Raw genomic sequence first — 14,741 nt, forward strand, 5'->3', positions numbered from 1 at the left:
TATATCTATGAACACATGTATGCATAATACGCGAAAACTTTTTGAAGTGAAACAACACTTGAAAAAGACCAATCCAAGAATAAAAGTAAAGGTCAGTACGTACATAGATAAAGATAAGGATAAAGGCAAAGGTAAAAATAAAAACAAAAACAAAGTTGAGTAAAGATAAAGGCAAAAATGAAGCCCAAGGTATATTTGAACACTTTACTTATATAAGGGGAAAAGGTGAAGGGGAATATGTATATGAAGAATATGATAAACATAAAAATAAAAACAAAGATAAATATAAAGAAAAAGATGCGGATGAGGATACCGATAAAAGTATAGATGAAGATAGAGGAAGAAAGATTAAAATAAAGGTAGTTGTAGAGAAAAGGATATAGATAGAGGAACAGAGACTCAATCTGGGAACTATTTCGGGATTTTAGAGATTTTCGGGATTCTTGGAACTTATCGATATAATAACCGATATTTTGTCGGTTTTGTGATCGATTTTGTTATCGAAATTTTTATCGATATTATTATTGATTTTGCTATCGATATTTTCGGAACTTATCGATATAATGATCAATATTTTTATCGATTTTGTTATCGATATTTTGATTGATTTTGTTATCGACGTTGTTATCGATTTTACTGTCGATTTTATTATCGATTTTGTTATCGATATTTTTATCGATATTTGTATCAGTTTTGTTATCGATATTTTTATCGATGTTGTTATCGATATTTTTATCGATTTTGCTATAGATTTTGTTGTCGATATTTTTATCTATTTTGTCATCAATATTTTTTGCGGTTTTATTACCGTTATTTTTAATCGATTTTTCTATCCATATTATTATCGCTGTTGTTATCGATATTTTTTTCTTAGTGTGTACTTTCGCTTTTGACTTTGTATGCTCTTAACCATACCACGTATTCTACGTTTAAATTTAGCGGCTGTATCTCAGATACAGCCTGCAGACCAAGACGAAGGCGCTGGACTGTTCCTTTTTCTTGCAATTGAACCGTTGGCGACTCTTATTTTTATGAAACAAAACACCCACTAAACTATAGAATTTTCACTTACAATACGGATCATGACTGTCGTGAGAAAATTACACTTGGTATATGCTCGCTATTCAAGTTATCTGTTAAAATGAAAATATTCTCCTTGTCAAGCTTATTAGTTGTATGATAAAATATCCAAAAATGTGAATTTTGGAATTATTTCTCCTTATTATTAAACGTGCGATATGATCATTTCCATAAAAGAAATTTCGAATTGATACCAAAACTCAAAATTTAATAAATATACATACATATGTGCTACATGGCGTATGAGTAACACATTTTTCATGTTAAAGCTTACAGCGCACAGTGGTTCTGCTCCATACATTTTTTGGAAAAAAATAGGAGTGTTCCTAGATCATTGAAATTTTGCACACAGGTTATATGTAAGCTAGTTAAGATATTCCAGAAATGGCGGAAATCGGTCAACCCCTAGGGGTACCTCCCATGGACCTATAAAAAAAGAATTTAAATACAAATTTTAATTTCAGCTCAAAAAAGGAATATATCTTCACGAAACTTGGCGCATAAGTTATTAATATTTACTAATATTGCATTTTTATCGAATCCACTCTATGCCTGTACATTCGTAAACAAAAAAGTGTCACATAGATGTTAACGTTAATATACACGCGTAATCCTAAAAGCATGCTACATTTTGTTACTTTTATTAAAATTTGAAGTGACTTTTCGTCATTTAAATCAAGTTTACGTCGAAAGGGGCAAATATGAGCAAACATTTTTTTCAGGAATCGATAGAAAATATTCCAAACTTTCATTTTATTACAGTTAGAAGATGTAGCACGCTGCAGCACCCAAACTTTTTGTCCATTGAAAGTAGCAAAGATAGCATTTATGAAGTACTATTTTTGCTCGCTTAAATTATTTTTTTTTTAATATTTAGTCGATTGCACTGATTTTTTCTTTATTTAGTCAGGTAGTGCTATATTTTCACAACAAAAACAATATAGATAAAAGTTATAAGAAAAAAATTTAGCTGAAGTTAGCAAAAATTCCAAGCAGTTTTAGTTGAATACAATTTTTCCGACTTCTGAAGCCATTATTTTGTAAAAAAAATTTCAACTTCATGCAAAGTATTTAGTAATGAATTGTTCATATTAATACATTTCTTTATAAGACTGCATCATTAAAATCTGAAAATTAGATATTCAAAAAAATTAATTTTTTCCACGGCCGAACCACTGTGCAGCGGTTTCTTTGCTAGAAATTATGTTACATTTATTCTACCCTGCAGCCGGGCTGTCAAGTTTTCGTGTTCTTTTCTCAGCATTTTCACATGCATATTGCACTCTGATATTGTTGCCATATAAGAAGGTGACATTTTTTTTCGAGAAAAGAAAACGCCATTAGTATCCAGCTCCTAGGGAAAAGGTCAAAAATAAAATTTATATTATTTCGTTTGTGAAAATAGTAGTGTCCAAGGAATTTTGACATCTAAAATTTCATAGCCTGTTGTCTCACTCCTTCCTTATGAAATAATGTAACGGGCATATATCTTTGTTGTAAAATGGGTTGCCTTGTGCCAGGGGCGCACGCAGGAATATATTTTGGGAGGCGTTTATACTTTTAGAGATATATCACCAGAAAATACTGAAAATTCGCTTAAGATAATATGCTCTTTAAAATACATATATGCAAGCTTCGGTTCGAATCCTACTGAAAGAAGTCTGATGAGGAAATGTGGTGATTTCCGATATGGCTATCACTTCTACCATTTTTTTCAAATTATTGTTGCTTTTCCACAATAAGTTTTCATTAAAAAACGGCCTCGAGCTCAATAAAAATGGTTTTTATAAATGCTTAAGTAAAATTAAGAAAATAATTCGATGGAATAATATATTCGGGTATATATTTTGGGCCAAATTGGGAGTAATCGTCACACGAAAAAATTAGCCTGTCCTTAGCAGGCTGTATCCAGTTATACACGTAAATCCCAATTTGTTGTTAGAATATTGCGCTAATATCTCTTTGGCTACCACATTTTCTTGCCACCATTACGATTTAATATTTGCATAACTGAGAAGTGCCCGCATTTAAACACTTCAAGTGGCCTGCTTTTGCGAGTACATATACTATTTTTTCCCACGGCAGAAGATTTTTCGCATTTTAATTGAAATTTATTTGCTTTTTTTATTTTCGTTGTGGAAATGAAGTTGCAATTAGTGCATTCAACAGTTAGAGACAATATTTACAAACTACTTAAAAGTAGTTGTTTTTGCATAATATCAAGTAAAATGAGTAGAATAAAAAGCGTATTCAAATAAGAGCAGCAGAAGTAAAACTGCGGCGCACCGGGGGTGCACAGAGAATGCTACAATAACAGAAACTAACCTAGGCTAAGCTGAGCAAGGGGCTAGAAAAGAGTAACTAGGGCCTTTGGTTGTAGTGGTTGAGGCGACGGAAAGAGGCCGGATGGTTTCGTAAATATATACGAATTTATGTGTATGTAAAGAATGGGTTGCGCTTGTTTGTGCGCTGCACATTTACGCGGTCGCATTCAAAGTGTTGCCGTTGCGGTGCATTTTAATACATACACGTTAACTCCACCGAGCTGGCTGGCCGACACAAACACACACACACACACACAGCGAGGGGAAAATCATAAAAAAGAGAAGAAAAAGCAGCGCATTTAAATGTATAGCCATACAAACAATTCTATAAAGGTCGTCAGCCGGATGCCGAGCTACACAAACAAGCAACCCAATAGACATGCTGTTGGCAGGCAGACAGACATTTCGGAAAATGCGTTGCATATATTTAGGAGCAGCTAACAGCTGGCACGTACGCATGCAAACAAACGTATTTGCCTCCTCCAAAGGAATAAAAGTGATGAAAGCTAAGGGCGGCGGGGAGCGCAGAAACGGTCGCGAGATTCTTAAAACAAATAAACAACGACAGCAACGGCAGAGTACGTGCAGCCTTTGTTGTTGCAGGGATAGCAGATTGCGGATAAGGACGACGACGAGGGCGGCGACAAAGGTGGCCACATGATGCTACTACTTGGCGGTTTCTCTTCAATGCATGCAGGAAGAGTAGGGTGCTGTGTAGGCGTGCGGCTAAAATCCCAGCAAAACTAACTCATTATCGCAGATTTTTTCCGGGGTTTTCATGCTGTTTGTGTGTTGCAGTTTGTGCGCGGTTTTCAAAATCTTTTATATACTTTTTATTATTTTTTGTTTTGTTTTTTTTTTTTTAACAAAGCCGACTACGCAGGAAGTGTGTAGGCGGGGCGGTTGGGTGAAAAAAAACGCGGTTATGAAACCTTTATGTAGTAGAATTTTAATTAAAATTAATTACATTAAGTGCGGCGTACAAGCAAACACTCCGAAAAACAGCAACAAAAGCAAAAGGATAAAAACTTAAATAGTAACAATAACAAATGTGTATTTATGCGGAGGGAAAATGTCGGAAAGCGCCGCTAAGGAACAAACGCGTTGCTTCAACTGCGTACAGTCAAAAGCAATGCGCTGAAAGAGAAGAGGGTGGTAGGTGGTAAATGGTAGAAAAATTGCGGTTGTTGAAGGGCACTAAAGCAAGAAAACTGGTTATAGCTGCTGCTGCAAAGAAGTAAGAGCAGCATGTGGCAAACAAGAGTCACAAGTGCGTAAAGGTTGATAACAAAAAAATAAATAAATTAAAATAAAAATCCCTCTAATATGACTGGAGAGATTTAAAAAAAAAACTAAAAAAAACATGGTTAAGAATCAGCCGTCAGAGCATTCTCTGTTTGATGAAATTATTACACACATACTAATTTGTACGATGATTACTCTTTCAACACACATTTCACAAAAAAATGTTTAGTAGGATGTGAGAGGAAAAGTATATCTTACCCACTGGCTTGCAATCTTCCCTCCAGAGCATTTTGAAGTCAAAAAATTTTCGTCCTTCGCACATTCCAACAAAACTGAAATAGTTTTCTTTATGACTCCTTTAATTATGACCCGATTTAATAAAAGGAATATTTGAAAGCCTTTTTTGCATTAAAAGCAACTTATGACAGCTAAAGTAGAATTCAAACTAGTAGGAATTTAAGTAGTTTGGTTTACTGGTACTGTCGACAGAGGTTTGCCTTTAAAAATATCTTTAAAAGATACAAAAGCTTCTAAAATTGGTTCGAAACGGTCATTGTTGATTTTGATGACTTTCGTCAGAACTTTTCTTTTATCGTAGCACGAAGTTCTGCCAAAGGGAAAAAAATTCGATTTTTTTTCGAAAGTTGCAAAATGAGCCACAAATTTTTATTTTGGTTTTAGGATTTTTTTTTATTTAAAAGTTCTGTAATTGTTTTATAAATTTTTTTCTTTCTATCCCAAAACATCACATTTGAAACGAGACCAGAAACATTTTTGTAAGTACGAGTTTTAGAGATATTCAAAAAAATAATCTAGTATTGTGCATTAGGGCGGGTCGAAAATCTAATTTTTCTCAGATCCCTTGGTAATAGTGAAAATATATTGTATCATGAAGTCAACAACAAGCCTGCAAAATATTAGTATTTTATTTTAGTTGTAAGAGCCCGCGCATCGACCGCAAAGTGACCCACAGCACACTAGTCGAATAAGACCAATTCTTGTTAAAAATTCTGGGATCGGCAAAATGGTTTGGTGCATATTATTAGATAATGAATCCGTTTAAGCAAAATATAAAGTCAAATTTCATTTCTCGCAGCCCTTTAGCTTATCGTTAATCTCAAGATTATCTGTTTTCAATAAAATTTGAATTGTTCTCTTGATAATTGCACTGGATTATACTCAAAAGATGTAAAGAACAGCTTTAATATTGCTGGAGTGCTGGCATGTCGCTGGTTCCAAATATTCTAATATTTTTTTAATATTAGCTATAGTTTGCGAATTTTTGCAAATATAGGGACAATTTCGGTAACTCTAATAGAAAATATATTATTTTCCATCATCGTGGAAAAATTTTGTTTATGCAAATGGGTCTGGAAACACTGAACAGGCACAACCTCTAGAAACACTAATTGGTTTACTTATATTTATGCATACAATATAAAAATTGCAAATATAAGAAAAAAACAAAAACTTTATTCAAAATTTTTTTTGTTTTAAAATAGTTTGTTTATAATCTGAGCGATTTTAATCATATTATTATCAAAAATCGGTAGCATTAAGTCTCGCCTTCAATTTGGTAATTATTATGTACCGATCGAGTAACACTTACCAAAGTTATATGGAAAAATTTAAGTGGATCTCCAGCTTTTTTCTAAAAAAATTTCTCTTAAATTGTATAAATAACTTTTAAATGAAAGAGCCGGATTACGGAAAAGGGTGTCAGGGAGTGACTTTTTTTGGTTCAAGCTAAATGCAAAGCAATATTGTCCAATTGGAGAGCCCTCAAAAGGATTTCCCAGGATATGTTAAATACTATTGCATTTACCTACAGTCACTTTTTCACATCATGGAATTAACTAAAATATTTATGTGTATCTAAACACTTATTGCACGTCCCCTACTTTCATATAACGGCAGAATTAGAGACCGCGAACAATTTTCAAGACTGCATAAATGGACTTAAAATGGGCGTTTCTCACCCTAATTGTATTATGTTAATGTATATAAATACTTATATACTTGAAACTACTATTAACTTATCAAACGATTCGTAATCTTTGAAAATACATGTTTGACTTCATTCACCACAATCTTGAAAACTGACCAAATCGGCCCATGGCCCACTTAATATTATATAAACATCCGAAAACATTAGAACGTTTGAAATATATCTCGTCTCACTTTTTTGAATTTTTCACTTGGTTGCTGAAGCAATGAAAAATTGAAAATTCATAAAGGAAAATTATAGTTTTTGTGAGTTTTATCTTAATACCTTAAAAACGTGTAGACTTATTGAAAAATGATAACTGAACGTGAGATACTAAATTTAATAACCCTTAATTTGATATATCGTCCTATTTATAACAATTAACGCATACCATAGATATTACAAGCCAAAGTTAAATTTTAAAAATTTATACACTTTGATTCAATTGCGCGGGCTAAAGATAAGTTTTAAATTAATCTTTCGTGGCCAATAACAATTGGCTTAGACCTAAGACATCATAATATTACTATTACAATACGGTCAAATGCCTTTTATTTTCCCTCATACAAAATCGACCAGCCTATTGTGCATAGCTTTGGAGATAAAAATTTTATTCGAAAAAAAAAGTTTCTTAAACCAACTTTCATTCTAAAAGAAAAGTTCTCCCCAAAATTCATCCAAATTAAAAATGGCCGATTCCAACTATTGGTCGATTTGTTGTGGATTAAAAGTAATGAGCACAAATCGATTTTGGTTGTTGTTAAGACGATTACAGGAGGATATTTTTATTTTGAATGTTGGCTTTCGCCAATTGCCAAGCGTATTGTCTAAAGCTGACTCGTTTTATGACAATATTTTTTTTTTCAGGATGAATATCAGCTTGAAACATACCTGCAACGTATCTCGAATCTCGACTTGCCGATTCCAAATAATCGAAACTTTGGTGCTGATTATTTGGTCATCAGGGGAATATTTTCGCATGAAGAGAAACTACCTGCAAATGTACCTAAAAGTAGTTGAGAAGTGTGTTATAATTTAAAGAACAAGTTTTTGAGAGAACTTCGGCTAAGAAACTAGAAATATACATCAAAATACCAAACTTTGGACAGAATAAAGGAAAATTCAGCAAATAACGAATATAACGAATATTTTACTAAGAAAGAAACTTCCAAAACTTGCACTTAGTTATACTAAGATTGATTAGGCTATACTGTGAACCAGATTTTTTTTTTTAATTATGATTAAAAGGTTTCAAATTTTCACACAAATTTGCTGAATTTTTCATATTTTTTTCCAAAGTTTAAAATTTTGATTTACCTGGTTTTTTTTTGTATGTAGAATGAGCTCTACACCTATGTATAAAAATTAACTAAGAAATTTACCATGAAAAATATTTTGGATTTCGTAAAAAATCAATGCCCAAATCGTTTCGCCAGTGACTGTAAATAGCAACAGAACAAAAACAAATACTAAAAAAAAATCAAATACGCTCTTTTGCTGGCGCTCCTAAACTTTTCAGTACGCTTTGGTGTCACGCACGTATAAACGCTCTAGAAACCAATTTAAATTCACTTGCCTTTTCTCGGTTACTATTACAAAAGATGCTTCTTGGCTATTACCTTTTCTAGTGATCTATTGTAAAAACGGCCGGCTGGATACTAAGTCATAGTAACAAGATGGAAACAAACAACTTCTTTCAGCAATAGTGACGAAAGAAAACGCACCGTCATTTATCCCTCTCAAGCAGTTTGCACCTGCTGTTGCTGTTGTGCCATTTACTAACATTCGCTTTTCTTTTCTTCGCTATTTACTTTTATTGTTATTAAAATTTATGTTTTATTCAGCGGAGTGCTAGTTGTGGCAACTAATAAAGACATTTAAGCTTGCCATTGTACAGCCGACTTGGGAGCTTCTTTTATGATATTTGGCTCATTTCATCTTTTTAGTAGAAGGGCGTTTTTTTTTTCACCTCTCATTTTCCGCTTATAGCGTTGAGGGCTCAAAACCGTGTAAATTAAATTTTTTCGTATCATTATTTTTTTAACACTTAAGATAAGGAAAAAGTGGTTGCTTAACCCTTTCCGGTCAAATCCGTCCCTGACAAATATACCAATTTTGCCCCTTAATTACAAGGTTCATGAGTTAAAGTCTCATATGGCAGTTTATGTGAAATAACTTAGGTTGTGTTCAAAAAGATATGAATTCATGTGTGCATACATGCAAATCGTTTATGAAATGTAGAAAAGTGCTAACTAAAAATTTTTTCGCAATCCTTAGGCAGGTTTTATCAAAACCCTTCTTTCCTTGCTCTTAGAGCCGTAACTCAAAAACTTACAATCCAAGGAACGTTTCAAAAATCTTTCTTCATAGAATTACCTTGCTTTCGTACTTAATTTTTTTTCTTTGTTTCTCCTGTAAATTAATGTATGTTAGGGCCGTTGTACATTTAAACAACGATGTGTTCAAAGTAGTTACAATTACAATATAAAGTAAAATATACCCGTTTTGATAAACCTTCCCGGTTTTTTTTTGTCTTCAGTAGCTCAAGAAATCAAAAACCTGTTACAATGTTACAAAAAATTAAATCTGCAATATATTGTACTAATGCAGAGAAAGGGTTAACTTAACCGAGGATATCGTTTAAAAGAATGCTGAGCAGAGCTAGAAGGAATGTGACAAGCAACATTTTTAATATTATTAAATTCGTAAACTTATATGTATGTAGAATTAATATTTAATGTACTAGTTGTATGTATATGTTCCATACAAAATCCTAAAAAGCAACTCTGAAATCTTACTACGCTCTTCGAAAGCCCGTCAAATAGTAAAGAGAATGAAAAATACACATATGTATTTGTACTCTAATATTGCCTTACCTTTGGGCTCATATACATACATATGAGTACATACTTTAGCAACGCACGCTCTCTTGTTTGTTTATTTTTGTATAAATATTTGCATTTGTTTGGTATTCATTACAAAAATTTTGCTGTAACTTTCACTTTCATCTCTGGATGCCTGTTTTGATTTACGATAGCAACGTCTTACGTAATTCTTCATGCAAAATGATTGATTACTTTTCGATTCGCAATGCTTGTCTGCTGATTCTAGTGCAAGCTGGAGTGGGATAAATATGAACTTGAATGATTACAGAGCTCTGCGGGGGGCGGATTTCAAAAATGGTTTACAATGATTTCTTGTTTGTGAAGAAGGTATGAGTAAAAGTAATTCGCCTTATTGCTTATGAACTTCCATTGCCATGGACTAAATATGTTGCTGGTAATCGTTGCGAGAGCATGAAAAAGTTGCTGGTAGTATCTGCAGTACATACATTTGTAAATTGTTGTGAATATATTAATTCTTTTTGGTCAGATTATTTTTGCTTCTGGTATCTAGTTTTTACATATGCTATTAAATAATGCCACTTAGCTTCCAACGGCCTGCTCTCCATAGTTCTAAGTTAACAAGGTATGAAGTATCAGAACAGCGGCGTATATTTCCAGAGACCGATAACATCGTGCGACAGTCAATTTTACACACGAAAAAATCAATATATTCACAATGGTCGCCAAATATGGTAAAACTGCGTTTTCAGTTTTTCTCTCTGACGTCAGGTTTTTTTTTTTAAGGACTTTGAAATTTCTAAAATATTATTGAATAAAACAAATTATTCAAAAGAAGCGGTGCATTATAGAATAACAATATGGGTATCAATTAAAAGGAAAAATTTTGTAGAATAGAAAAAAATTTCATTTTTGGGTGCACCAGGACGAATAAGATTTGAAAATGTCCTTTTAAAACTTTATCCTTGAATATCCTTGGAAATTTCACATATTTATTTTTGAAAAAAGTATATATCAATATGACTAATATGTTAACTCCCACATCCTCGAATTTCATCCTTCTAACTTTATTAGGTTTAGATAAAAAAAAATTTACACTTCTCTTTATAAGATATTGATAGTTACAATATACATAAATGAAGAAACTGGAAGAATGAAGATGCTAATTCCTTAACCCCTTTCCTGATCAGAATCAAGATGTGTATAAACAATTATTTCCGTACTCATGAATAAAATTTGGGGTTATTCGAAAAGGGGGCGCGGTACCTCCAGTACAAATTTACTATTTTATACTGCATATTTCTAGAGGTGTTTATGGCCCGCGTACTGCGACTTGGTATTGGGAGATACAATTTTAAACCGCTCAAGATTGAAAATTTTTGGCGGTCCTAAGTCTGAAAGACTGTCGAAAAAGTGTTTATGAAGATAGTGTTGCCTGAACTCCGGTAGTCCAGGACAGTGGCAGAGAAAGTTTTCGACGCTTCCGATTCCCTACTCGGATCGGCAGCTTTGGCATAAGACGTTTGCTGGGGATCCAGTTTTCCTTGAGTGCACTGCCATTTGGCACTGGCCAGTTCCAGCAACAACCATCGTGAGCAGGGCTGCTAACTTGGCTCAAACCGTGCCACTTTTGGCCCTATTTTACTTCAAATCGCACTTAATTTTTCAATTTGGCACGCCAAAATGGCACTTTGAAAAAAAAAATAATATATAAATATTTTTTTCTTAAATCCTTTGCATGCACTTCTTTTTCTCAACTAAAATTTTTTAATTTCTATAGTGTATGCAACTTTCGCATTGGACTTTTGTTTTAGGAATGTATTTCCAATTTTTATGCTAAATGAGAAGAATTAAAAATAATGACACCCTTCTTTGGCTATTATATTTTTCTATTTGGCACATTGTGGCACTTTTTTCTCCTCATCATGGCACTTCATAGCTAAGTATAGTTGGCAGCCCTGATCCTGGGTTCAGCGCATGCGCGGAGAACTGGAACTCAAATTACACGTGTGGTATATTTAGATACCAACTCGTCTCGAATATGTCTACATTCGTTGACTGTTTTTGTTGCAGCCGAGCGGACTTCGACAAACTAAATCACTGCTGCGATAAATTAATGCATTTTTGGAGATGAAGATTTGCCTAAGTCAGCTTGATTGCAATCAACTCATCTGGAAACACACAGCAGTGATCTGGCAATCAGAAAATGTTTACTTAAAAAATCTTATACTTTCTCAGATATTTAATATGTATGACACTATTTTTCGTTCATCGCAGAAAAAATTAAAAAACAAAAAAATGTTGTTGCTTATGTCAACTTTATCATTGTCATTTAGGGTATTGCTCCTTTCGTAATAACTAATCTAAATAATTGGATGTTCGATTTACTCCTCCGCGTATTCAATGAACTAGAAATTCCATACATGAGTATTTATTAAATAAATTGCATTTAAATAAAGTTAAGAAGAGCTCAATATAATGTTAAAAAAAAATTACATAATCATAAATATAAACAAATGTATAGTACAATTATGCCTGTGCAATGGTCATAAATTTGCAACAAAATTAACAACCTGTGAAACTGAAATAGGTAGTGACCTTAATTTATTAACTTAACAAACAGAAAACGATTTTTTTTTTGTTCGAATAGTACAAATAGGTATTAAAAATTTACATACATAAGAATAAAGTTTGTTTACAATATGCACAAATTAAAAATGTGCCAGTTGTATAAAATATTTCCATATTTTTATTTTTCAAACATTTAGTGATATACCAAATTGGCTACAGATGGATAAAAAAGTAAATCTATTGTATATACATACATATCTATCAATGCGTAGGTACACATAGTCGTTTAAAGTACAAAACCGCGCATGTGAGGTTGCATAGATTATTTTCTAGAGAGCGAATACACTCATATTTTAAAATGGTTATCTTTTTAATAAAGCAAACGCATTTCTGGCTAGTATATTTCAGGACGAATGGATGAGGATCGAGCCAAGAGCTTGTGTGAGCAAATCCAATTTTTGGCAGTCAATGTCAGTTACGCGGGTTTGCAGAATGACGATACACGGTTTTGTACTTTAAACGACGATATACATAAATATAACAATAATGTCACAAAAAAATTTTAAAACTTTTTCTACCCACTTTTTGTGCTTTATTAAAATCTAGTTCACACAATAAAGTCCATTCGCAGTGGCATAGTCACATTCTTCTATTCATTCTTTTTGTTATAAAAGAAGCTTGCTGTGTTAGTACTTTGTCGCAAGTTAGTGTGAGTGAATGAGTAAGCACAATATGGCGAGTGGAAAACAAATTCAAAAATTTAACTACAATAATACAAACGCAAAACGTTAACAAAAAAAAAAACGTTCAGCAATTTGACAAATATTAAAAAGTTTTAACAACATTTTTTTCTGAGCAATTAACTACCGCTTTCGCGTTGTTACAAATTAAAAACTTTCCGACATGTGTAGTCTGAAAGTGTGTGGTGGCGGTTGAAGCGAGTGGAGAGCGAGTGGCAGTTGGGAGTTTGGTCGGACGCAGCGACTAGTGAATGATGTACAAATAAACATGGCAGGGAGTGTGTTAAATAAAAAAGTCACAAAGTTTGTTGGTGAAGTTTTTTGGCAAAACGTAAAAAAAAAATAATTTTGTAGAGCAGGGGGGCAGGGAAAACACGGCGGGCGTACTTTTTATTGAATGAATGTAACAAAATATCAAAATGACAAACTGGCGAGTGAACGAGCTGGCATAACTACTGGAGTACTAAAGTTGAAGTGGCTGCAAAGTGAGCGATGTGAGTTGAAGTCCGCTTATTGTGAGTTACATAGACTACAATGAAGAACGTCTCTTTGTGCATAATTTTAAATTGTATAACTTATAAATAGGCATGGGTTGTTTGAAACTTACCCAACACCCTAACGTTCCACCCTATTGCCAGCAGATTAAAGTTCGTCAAAAATTATTAAACTTTTGCTAAGGAAGTATTTCCACAATTCCAGTAGAAGTATAAAAAAAAATACTGCCGAATATAGGTGTCACCGAAAAATTAAAAAGATGACTCCTTTCCTTGCAAAAATTAAGGCTCAGAGGTCTACGGCAACTCTTTTTTTTTTTAGTTTGCAAGGCGGTATGGTCTAACGTATGAAATAGAATAGGCCAATTCTGGCAACTGTCTTTCAACTCAACGCAGTCTTCCGTAAGACAGTCGTCAATTCTGGCAACTATCTTGAAAGCTCTGTACTGTCTTTCGAAATACCAATTGAAAGATCTTCTAACGAAGAGGTCTTATCGCTATACTTTTGGTCTTTTAGCAACAAGTTTTTTAAAAATTAAATTAAATTAAAGTAATATATACATTTTTCTTTTTAAAACAATAAAAACGATTAAGTAAAAAAAAAAATAATAAATAAAATGAAAATAAAGCAAAAATAAGTAGAAATATGAAACATTTAATTGGAAAAACATTTAATAAAAAAAGAAGAAATCAGTAATTAATAGTTTTATTTTTTAAACAAAATCTAAAAATCAATTAAAAAAAAATTAAATGAGATCATAATAATTAATTGAAATTAAAACATATATTTTCTTTTAAAAATAATATAAAATCTAAAAGGTAAAAGAAAGAAGAAATAAACTAAATAAGTTTCAAGCAATTAAATAAAATCTTAAAAAGTATTTTTCGTTTTAAACCATAAAGTCTAAAAATTAAAAAGAAGTAAACTAAAAAAAAAAATATTAAAAAAGAAAGAATAAAACAAAATTTAAAAAAATATTCTCCTTATAAAAAAACATCTAAAATGAGAATAAAATTAAACTAAGAACAAAACTTTATAAAAAGATGCATAAAATAAGTTTCTAAAAATTAAGTGAAATTAAAAAATATACATATATAGGTACCTCTAAAAGATCTAAAAAAAAACATGTTTATTAAAACTGAAAAAATTTAATTAAAACAAGTAAGAAAGTCTAAGTTCGGGCGGAGCCGAACATTAAATACCCGGCGCAAGTATTAAATATGTTTTTTCACCCTTCCGAAACTTTCCGCTAGATGGTAAGCCGAGGTGTATCAATTTTGAGTAAATTAGCGTCCTTCAATTTCGAAATATTGAAGTTTCAAGCATTTCTTAAATTTACCGTTATATGAGAATCGGCCGTTATTTTAGTCCGATTTCAATAATTTTCAACGTTTTGCTTACACGTGGCAAGTACAATAACCATACCGAGTTTGGTACAAATTGGTAGAACGGTTAC

General features: G+C 32.5%; 1 protein-coding gene across 1 annotated transcript in view; it reads left to right on the plus strand.

Moving 5' to 3' along the window:
• Window positions 1-14,741, plus strand: part of LOC108355657 (vacuolar protein-sorting-associated protein 36-like) — a 204,337-nt gene that overhangs the window by 51,805 nt on the left and 137,791 nt on the right. The window lies entirely within an intron of this gene.

This window comes from Rhagoletis zephyria, unplaced genomic scaffold (genome assembly GCF_001687245.7).
Source record: "Rhagoletis zephyria isolate East Lansing unplaced genomic scaffold, Rhagoletis_zephyria_1.1 Rzeph_scaffold_00167, whole genome shotgun sequence".
Lineage (NCBI taxonomy): Eukaryota > Metazoa > Arthropoda > Insecta > Diptera > Tephritidae > Rhagoletis > Rhagoletis zephyria.